This window comes from Colobus angolensis, unplaced genomic scaffold (assembly GCF_000951035.1).
Source record: "Colobus angolensis palliatus isolate OR3802 unplaced genomic scaffold, Cang.pa_1.0 Scaffold261, whole genome shotgun sequence".
In the NCBI taxonomy this organism is placed as follows: domain Eukaryota; kingdom Metazoa; phylum Chordata; class Mammalia; order Primates; family Cercopithecidae; genus Colobus; species Colobus angolensis.
In genome coordinates this window covers 3,820,930-3,832,264 of record NW_012115833.1, presented here as the reverse complement: position 1 = coordinate 3,832,264, position 11,335 = coordinate 3,820,930, and positions in this window count along the sequence as shown.

The window sequence follows — 11,335 nt, the reverse complement described above, 5'->3', positions numbered from 1 at the left end:
TCTTACGTCTTGTATTAGTCAGGGTTCTCTAGAGGGACGGAACTATAGGGTAGATGTATATATGAAGGCGGTTTATTAAGGAGTATTGACTCAGAGGATCACAAGTTGAAGTCCCACAATAGGCCATCTGCAAGCTGAGGAGCAAGGAAGCCAGTCTAAGTCTGAAAACCTCAAAAGTAGGGAAGATAACAGTGTAGCCTTCAGTCTGTGTCCAAAGGCCCAAGAGCCCCTGGCAAACCACTGGTGTATGTCCAAGCGTTCAAAACCTAAAAAATTTGGAGTCTGATTTTGGAGGGCAGGAAGCATTCAGCATGGGAGAAAAATGAAGGCTGGAAGACTCAGCAAGTCTGCTCATTCCACCTTCTTCTGCCTACTTTATTCTAGCGGTGTTGGTAGCTGATTCAATGGTGTCCACCCAGAACGAGAGTGGGTCTGTCTGCCTCTCTCAGTCCACTGACTCAAATGTTTATCTCCTTTGGCAACACCCTCACAGACACACCCAGGAACAATACATTGCATCCTTCAATTCAATAAATTTGACACTCAATATTAACCATCACATGTCTATTTCCAGAGCATACATACCAATAACACTTTAATTGTATTTATCTTTCACTTAACTATAAGGTCTTTCAGTTTGTTTTATTTAAGCATCAAACAAACAATATGTATGCCAGGGACTGTGTTAAATGCTGAAGATACAAAGTGCAGGGCAACTACCTCCTTATCTTTGACAAATTGAAAACCTAGTGAGGGAAAACAGACACACAGATTATTCAATGCAATGTGGAGGGTGCAGAGGCAAAGACTTGCAATGAATCTTTAGTGCACTCAGTGCACAGGGGTCAGGTGCAACTTGATACCTCAACAGGAATGCCACACTTTTAACTACACCCAAGATCCTGTATCTGTTTGACAAAGGCAAAGTAAACAGGTATTGCTTGAAAGTCAAGTTAGATGCATTGAATGTCAACATACAGAGAAGTAGCCAGGATCTAGATCACGAAAGCCTTTTTAAAATCCCACCTAGTTTGAAATTTCCATGTGTTGAACAGTGTAGATCCTGCTCTATAAGAATTAAAGGGAAATCTTATTAAGCATATCAATTCCACCAGGGAAATCTGAATAAAGTAGGTTAAATACATTAATCTCCAGAAATCATGATGCAAAATTGATAGAACCCATGATTTTTATTTTCCAAAAGATGATTCTGATGTAAGACAAGGAATCAATGCCTTGGTAACGTTTGGCTTACTTTAAGTGGGTAAACCATAGGTTCAAATTATCTTGTAGGTAGATCCTTCAGTTAGAGGGGTGGAGGGAGAATCTGAAGGGTGCAAGCAAGACTGGATGGTTTTCACTCTGAGAGTGCAAAACCTGAAAAGCCTCAAAAACTTGCTGTTCTGAACTTCTATGAACAGCTGCTTGGGAGCTGCAAGAAAGCTCACCATGACCTTCTGCCTATCCACAGGGAACTGCTGCTTAGAACTGCTATTATCCCACATGGAGCCCGCTCAGAAAGCTGGCAACATCCCATGAGCACAAATAAGCATCAGAGAAATGCCATCTCATAAACAGGCAGAAGCATTTGTGAACACAGCAGTAGGTCTGCTTGTCCACACTTGTCTTGGTGATTGTAAGAATTATTCTTATATCCCCTTCTTGGGCATCTTTTTATAGTGACAATCATTCCCACACTACTCTGGACAGCTCTGTAAAAACAGACCCAACGTCCACCCACCTCCCATCTCTGGAATGCTCTCTCAGTGACCAGGTATCCCCTTGGCCAACATACACATCTTTTTCTCAAATCGGTTTCTCCACATTTTTTTGCCTTAATTAAACCTTAAAAATGCTGTTCCTTTGTAATTTTCTCAAGTAGGAGCTTTTATGTTATTATATCTTCATGCATCTTTAACTGTGAAGACATGGAAACTTCTTTTCTCAATCACTACTGTCCTTTCTATCCATCACCCCGCTCTGACTTCTCTTCCCTTTTTGACCACCTAGATTCTGAGATACTTTACTTCAACAATTCTCTTGGAAATATTCTCAATTCTTTTTCCTCTAGTTTCTTTCATCATACAGCACTAGTAAACTTATCTTAGAAATATTCTCCATTCTGCAATCCCAGCACTTTTGGAGGCTGATGTGGGCGGAACACGAGGTCAGGAGATCGAGACCAGCCTGGCTAATATGGTGAAACGCCATCTCTACTAAAAATACAAAAAATTAGTCAGGCATGGTGCACACCTGTAGTCTCAGCTACTCAGGAGTCTGAGGCAGGAGAATCCAGGCTTGAACCCAGGAGGCGGAGGTTGCAGTGAGCTGAGATCGTGCCACTGCACTTCAGCCTGGGTGACAGAGCGAGACACTGTCTCAAAAATAAAATAAAATAAAATAAAATAAAATAGACATATTCTCAATAATTTTTCCTCTAGTTTCTTTCATCATAGAGCACTAGTAAGCTCCAACGTGGGTGATCCCATATTACAGCCTCCATGACTTCTCCTCAACAGCCAAATATTGATAGAGAATGCCACAACATTCAGCTGCTTTGTTTCAATTAAATTAATATTCTTGCCCTCCCCCGACTTTATTTCTCTAGTAAGCTTGTTTTCCTGTTCCCACAGATGATTTCACAGCTTCCCACTCCTACAGCCCCACCATCCATTTTATAGATCTTCTTCTTTTAACTGCCAGCTAATGATCTCACCTCAGTTAAGACCACCATTATTTCTTACCTGGGTTGCTGCAACTGCCTGCAGAGTAGTGTTTGATTTCATACTCGCCATCATCAATTCATTATTTATTTGTAGCAAAAATGTAGGTTGGAATTGTGCTACCCAATTGCTTAAAATCTTTCAATGGCTTCCCAATGCACTTAGAATACAATTCAAACTTGTTTCTACAGCTGTCTAGGGGCTGCATATCGGGCCTTTCCTGTCATAATTCTTTAGTCACATTAGTGCTTTTCTTAATGCCTCAAATATGCCAAGCTTTGTCCTACCATGGGTGTTTTTCTCTGCCTAGAATGCTTCTTGCCGACATTTTACCATTACCAAACACACGAATACATGTTTCTCTTTCATTACATCTCAGAAAAAACGTCTCATTTTCAGCCAGGCTTTCCTTAGCCACCATTTATCTAAAGTAGTCCTTGACTCTTTTATCTTCTGTATGAATCCCATGTCTATTTCCTATTTTGCACAGAAGGAAGGCCACACAACCCAAATTTAGATGTAATAAAACTGCAGTGTGTTCCTATTCTCTGCTCTGTACCTTCTCCTACTTTACAAATGTGGGTGGGAACGGGACTGCTTAGTTCCCGTCTCCTGCTGGGGTTGGGGGAATTTGCTTATCTATATTTCGGCTTTACTTACAATATTAATAGTGAGGTTTGAATATATGTATTAAATTTCAGAGTTTTAAAATTTTATGCTTACTCAAATTTATCTTCTTCCTGTAATAGCAATTAATGAGGGCAAGGACTACTTCACTTTTGTTCACCATCTATATAGACAGTGGCTGATACAGAGTAATGTATACACTGACACATGCACAATATTTATCCTCGTTTCAGTAACTGTTTAAAGCACAACACATATGATATGTGTGTGTGTGTGTGTGTGTGTGTACTCATTCCTATTTGGATTCAGAAAATTTAAGCTTTTTCAGAAAATTAAAACTTTAACTCTCCGTAAAACTTAAAACTTACTTCCTTTCGTCATCTTTATGCTTCTTAGAGTTACAGATTCAGATGGAGTCAAATTTCAAAAATTAGACTCTTAACAAACTTCTCCATGCCTCAAGTCTTTTATATACCTCTGGTTATAAACCAAATGACCAGCCAAATAGTTAAACCACATTTCTGTAAATAGTCAGTGCTATAGAGAAAAAAACTTGTCAAGTTAATTTTCACTGGTGTTTTAGAAAAAGTAAACATGTTTCTTTACCACAGAAATATTTGAGTTGATATTTGAAGATGTCCTCAAAGTTCCAATTGGATGTACTTATGTGGCCTTCAAACCCCTGTATTTTTAAATATTGACTTACAGTATTATTATCCAAGATACATTAATTTGGTAAACTCTGCCCTAAACTCTTTATTTTCAGTATTTGTATACATAAATAGATATCATTTCCAGTATTCCATCGCTTTCAATCCTTTGAAGTTTTATTGGAGGACAGCAATTATTCCTTTTCTCTTTCAATTATGGCTCTGGATATTTTCAATACAAAAGATCTGGATGACTGTTTCTTAGCTTACTTAGGTGCAATAGGTAAAAATGATTCACAGTCTATTTGCTATGGGCTGTTTCTCTAGCCCTTATCTTTGCTCTGGAAGGGGCATATGGCCCTGTTCATGTAATTCCTTGTTACAACTTGGAAGGCCCTAGCAGAGCACTCTGACCTGCTTATGTCAATGCTGTTATTCCCCCATCAGCTCCAACTTGCTCAGCTGATGGACTGTAGTTCTAAGTCTTTTCTTCATCTGTGGCTGGTATATGAGATTAGCTAGTACTACTGCACTGTCCACTTCACTTCTAGCTTTCTGATAATTTCTATTATCAGGACTAACTATACTCGCCATCCTCTAGATGAAAAAAAAAAAGATGAAAAGAGGTGAAAGAAAAGGTAATTCCTTCTTGTTATTTCATAAATATAAAATCATGTTCTCTGAAAACAAAAATACATCGTAGTCTATTAGAAAAGTGCATTGTACTTTGTATTCCCAGGATATAGGGATTGTAACAGTCTTATTGTCAGGTTGTTTAAACCCAAACAGTATTGCATAAATTGTATACATATTTGTGTTGAGTTAATTGAGAGTATATATTTGCATTATTTAATGTTTCATAATTACATACTCTATAAAATGTTCTATATTTGTATACTTTATACCGTATTTCAAACATTGTATATATCTGATCCCTAATTTTAACAATGTCTATATATGTATATAATGTTGCATGTATTTTCTAGAATTTATGTCTATATTTTTTCAATTCAGAGGAATACGAAGTTATCAAAAACAAATAGAAAATTATGTTTGCTTTAATTTCAATTATTATTAGTTCCCTATTCTGTGAAAACCCATGTAAAAGCTGAGTAGGAAAGTGTAAACCAAGAAGCAGGTAAATTTGTACTTATTTGGTCATTTCATTGAGGGTGTATTTCTAGTGTGAGAACACAGGTCATTACTTTAATGAAATTATTGATGCCTTGAGGCAAATATATTTTTTACCATAAAATACTTGGTTGATGCAAATCTGTAAGTCATAAGGAAAAATAAAAGCAAGAAACATCAACCTATCCACTAAGAACTTTGTAGCCTCCGTAAGCCCCTTCCCCAGGATATTTCCTGCTACCCTTTCACACAGGTAACTGCCAATATCAATGTTATGTATATTATTCCCCACATGTTCTTTATAGTTTTATCATGTATGTAGCCATCCCTAAATAACATGTCATTTGGTTTCACACGTTTTTGGCTTGATATAAATCAGATTGTGCTGTGTATACTCTCCTATGACTTGCTTTTTAAAATCATTTTGACCTGCTGAATTCAGTCATGATAATACGTGGTTGTGATTCAGTAATAATCATTACTGTATAGTGTGATGCCATTTTTATTTTTCCATGTTACTATTAACGGACTTTTAGGTTACACTGTCTTTTTCTGCTATTTTAAACAATGCTACTATAAAAATTTCTGTATCTATTTCTTGACACACACGTGCAAGTAGAATTGGTGGGTCTTAGAATTTATAGATCTTCCACTTCATTCATATAATGCTCAATTTTTTGAAAATAGGTTATATGTATTAATACCTCTACCAGCTTTGTATGAGAATTATCAGATGAAATTTCCTGTTTCCTTCATTCATATTAAAATTGGATATGCATTAAAAATTTTTTTTTGCCCATGTTGTGGCATAATTATATCTCATGTGGTTTTAATTTGCATTTTTTTGTTTCCAAATAAGGTTGACAGTATTTTCAAATGTTTAAAGGCCATTTGTTTTCTTCTGAGAACAAGATTTCTGCCCTTTCCTTCTTCCAAGTTATTTGTGTTTACTCTCCTTAGAGTAGTCCTCTTTCTAGTCTTGATACTAAGCCTTTGCATATAACTTGCCAAAACACCACAGTTTAGCGAGTTTTCTCTGTAGTCTCCCTTTTTAGTATATTCTAGTTAATTGAAATTCTCAAATTATTAGACTTCTTCAGTATTTTCTTTATGGTTTGGATTTTGTAGCTAGAAATCTTTTTATATTCTGAAGTGATATCAAGTTTCTTATTGTCTTTGGAAATTAAATTTTATGAATGAATGAGACAGGCATTCAATTCTTCCCATGTTCATAGCCAAATGTCCCAGCCCCAGTTGGATATCCCATTCTTTGACAGTGATCTGTAATGCTGTATTTTGTCTGCCCCATTGTCAATTTGTTCTTCTTGTGTCCAGGTCCATTCTTATTTTATTACTTTAGTTTACGTAAATCGTGCTAGTTGTTAATGAAATTTTGTCCGATTTGTTTTCTTCAGGAGGCTCTTGGCTATGCTTGATTCTTTTTATTCCCATTAACATTTTGAATCAACATACCAAGTTGTCTCAAAGAAAGACAAAAGAACACACATGAAAATCTTGAGATTTTAATTAAAACTTAATTGACTCAATAGACATATTTAAGGAGAAATGACATATTATCATTTAGGTATTCTTTAATGTTTTTCAGTAACATTTCGTATATGAGCCTGGTGATTTTTGTGGAGTGATTTTTTAACAATTTAATTTATAATGGTTATAGAATTGTTCAGATTTATATATCCTCTTGAATATATATTTTATAAGAATAAGTTTATTTTGCCTAAATTTCTCTAAATTTTTTCTATCAAATTATAATAGTTTCTTATTTACTGTTTGATTTCTGCTGTATCTATAGATACCCCTTTTTTTCATTTCTCTTTTTTCTCTTCCTCCATCCATCCTGTCCTCTCCATCTCTCTCTTACACACACACACACACACACACACACGTGAGAGAACATTTGCAATTCTATTTTTGTATTAATCTTGGCACAAGTTGATGATTTATAAAAATTTTTACAATTCTAATGATTCATTACATCATTCCCACTATATTATTATATATAATACATATAAATATGTTATATGTTATTATATAGCAATATTATATAGAAATTCACCAATTACTTTTTATCATGACTGTTTATTTTCTTTCTCTATGTTTTTATTGTGTAGTCTCTTGTATCTATTGTGTCATATCTATTGTGTTGTATCTTGTATTATTGTGTTGTCTCTTGTATCTATTAGATGACTTATCTCCCTAATTTTTGTCCTTTCTTCTTTTGTGCCAGAAGATTTTCAGTGTATACATTTTCTTTAAATATCACTTTAGCTGAATCACAAAATTTTGATATGTGGTATTTTATTATTTTTCAGTTCTTTTTAATTTTTCTAAAGAACGTTTTCCTTGACCAATGAATATTTCTAAAGTATTGGTGTATTACAAATTTATAACCTGGTGAAATCTTATTTTTTAACTCCCTTTGTGTTATTTACTTCAGGCTTAATTACTTTGCAATTAGAGTACATGATGCGAGTTATACAGATTCATTTAAATTTTTTGGGATTGCCTTATACCCCGGTATGTGATCAGTCTTTGAAAGGAAAGTTCATTCCCTAAAATTGTGAAGTTCGTTCCCTAAAATGTTCATTCCCTAAAATTTCTGGAAAAAAAATTCATTCTCTACTATAGTGTTTATTCCCTATATCTATCTCATTTTTAAAAATCTTGTTAACTGTGTTACTCACATCTCTGATATTCTTACGCATTAAGTTTTCTATCTGATCTATAACTATACTGAGAGATATTAAACCTTCCTATTACGATGTTGGCTTTACCAAGTTTTCCATGCGGTTTTCGTTAGTTTTGTTTCACATATGTTGAAGCTATATTATTTTATGTATGCAGACTTAAATTACTATATCTTCCTAGTGAATTGAATATTTCATGACCACATTATGACCTTATTTATCTATTTTCTCTGTGTAGAAGACTCTATCTTGGAAAGATGACTGCAATGACATCTCCTGTCTTATAGACTCTTTTGACAATATGATTTGACACTCCTTCCATTGAGAGATGGGTCTTTGTTCCCATCTCTCGAACCTCGGAAACTTGTGATTAAGGGGGAAGTAACACTATGTGCCATCTGAAACTGGATTGTAAAAGGCAGTAACATTTCTACTGAGCCACCACGTTGAAGAACTGGAGAACATGAGATACTACATAGAGAGGCCACATGCAGGTTTTCTGGCCAACAGCCAAGCTAAGGTCTAAGCTGAGAGTGGCATCAACAGTAAATCATGTGAGTAAATGCTCTTCCATATGGCATCTATTCTTCGCCATTGAATCAACCCCAGACTTTGAATGTTTCCAGCTAGGGCCCCAGACACTGAGAATCAGAGACAGGTGGTCTCGATGCATTGTTTGAATTACTGACCCACAGAATCTAAAGCATAACATTTTGAAGTGCTTTTTAGAGGATTATTTATTAATCTTCCATAGATTACTGAAATAATCTGGTCATAATTAGTTACACCGGCATTCTTTTGATTATTACTTCTGTGATATGCCACATAGGATTTAGTACCGCTACATGTAACCAAACAACCAAACTGAACTGCAAGGCTGCTTTTTACTCTTACATAAGAGAAGTCTGGAGACAGCTCAGAAATGGCAACCCATGGAACAAAGTTCCTTGTCTCTTTTCCTTATGTCATTTTTAGCACAACGCTTTAATTTTTAACTTTATCTCATGTTCACATTCCAGACATCATGGAGGGAAAACGGGAATGAGCGCAAAATAGGTCTTCCTTCCAATGGAGGGATCCTCTATTAAAGAGAGTTCCTTGAAGCCACAGTCTATGCTTCATTAGCTATGCCTACTACAAGGCAGCCTGGAAAATGCAGTTTTAAGTTTGACAAATTGCCATTTGAAGAAAATCATTGCTCAGTTGCTAAGGAAAACTGAGAGGTTATATCTGAAATAGTTCCTGCTGACATTATTTGCTACAAGTCGTGCATCTTCTTTCACTCCAGCTGTATCTCTGTTGTTCTAGTGAAAATAGTACAAAGCTGGAGTGTTTGCAGTTGGACCATTTTTGGATTTTATTAATATATTCATATTTATTGTGATGAGATTGATGTCTATCGACTTATCTTGTGTTTATTTTTCTATCTTCTTATTGAAAATCTTTAAAACATTAACAAGCATAGACTTAGGGCCTAAACGTAATCACTTAATTAATGTACTTAATCTTCACATTGATAATGTTCAAGAGGACTCACTACACAAGCCTACAGCTTCGTGATTTTTATCTTTGACACCAAGATACATGGTAACAAGGAAGTTGTTTTCTGACAGAATTATTTAAAAACAATTCAAGGGATAGGGGATAGTATAATTTTTGAACTATTGTAATGTTACAAGTGTAAATAGCATTTTAAAGATTGATCAAATATTGGAAATAATGTCATTTTGGTTCTGAGGGAAGCCAGAAACAGCTAGTGCAAGTGGAAAATAAGAAGCATGATAGCTATGGAGTAGGTTTAATAGGAGGAGCTAATGGCTTGTGTAATCTGAAGTATGTCTTAGGTATTTTTTTTTTTTAACTGTAGGTAAAAGAGCTAACTTCTACTTGCTCTAGAAATGAAGGATTTATTCTAAGAAAATGAGTTCAGGACAGAAATAAAAATACAGCCAGGCCTTCCTGAGTCCAAAGGAGAAAACTGGAGAGCTATTAGCAGAGGATGCCATTCTCTCAGGACAGATTCTGCTTATTGTTTCCTTTTCTCTCTTTCTTTCTTATTTCTCATCTCTGTGGATGCCCGGATGGTTTCTTCAATTTATTTCATTTCCCTCTTTCTTGCATTTAGGTTCTCCAGATTACTCTTCTCATTCGTATCCCATAATGATTACCCCAGGTTCTTTCCCATCATGACAACACAGAGTGCATTATTTTTGCCACTACTGAAAACTGGCAAATATCATCTGTTATTTCATAGTCAATTTTTTCTCTGAGAGAGGGGAGTTTTCTGGTTCTGCTTGTATTCTGTATCTGCTTGTATTTCTGGTTCTGCTTGAACCAGGTCACAGCCCTAGTTCACTGACCAGAATATGGATCAATTTTCCATGATCAGGTTTATACACCTAATCTAATCAGTTGAAGCCCAGGTTTGGATAAATCATAGGGTATATAACTCAGTAGGGGCAATCTAGGGCCCTGATAGAAACATATTTAACATATAATGTATGTGCATGCATGTTGGTAGCTTTTGAAGCTGAAAGTATTATATTAATTTTCAAAATTCTAATAATATGTACCTGCTATCCATTGGCAAAGTGGTTCCAATGTTCTCTGCTTGTGAAAAATTCCTTTTTTTGACCTGCAGACAGCATTAGAATGATTTTTAAATTCATGTGTAGTTTTTTCTCTTATATGTGTTTAATGAACTTCAAATTTTACAACAGTTTAGATTTACAAAATTGTTGCAAAGATAGTACTAAATTCATATGTGCCCCTAGTCTACTCTACATTAATATGGTACCTTTGGCACAATTAATGAACCAATAGTCATACATTAAAATTAACTAAACTCCATAATGTATTTGGATTTCCTCAGTTTTTTCCTATTATTCATTTTCAGTTCCAGGATTCCGTCCAGGATACCACATCACATTTAATACTTATAACTTCTTAGGGTCCTCCTGGATGTGACTGTTTTCTCCTTTTATTTCTTTTTCTTCTTCTAGCTTAAAAAAATTCCAGGCTGTTTTCTCGATTTGTTTCAAAAGTCATATTGATAGAGCTTCGGAAAGGCTTTCGTAAGTCTACAGTAAGATTAAAAGCTTAATTAATTCTGTACTTTAATGGAAGTATGAAGTCAAGCAAAATGAAAAACAAGGGTAATGCAAAATACTTGTTATTTAAAAAAAATGACATTTAAAGCCCTATGATACTAATATTCTTGTTGAAATTGTTTTACTTTGCATATCTATTTACAAAATTTTACTGATGAAATAACTTATTGCTACATTTAACATGTACTTAATTAAACATTTTAGAATCTACAAGTCACACTTATTTAAAGTTCTTTCATAATTTTAAATTTAATTATCTGAAAATTATCAATCATCTTATTAGTCAATATTGAAATTGCATGCATGTCAGTATAATTATTAATGCCAGTCCATTTACTGGCTCATTTACTCTGGCTATGCACAATTAAGTGTGACATTTAAAAAAG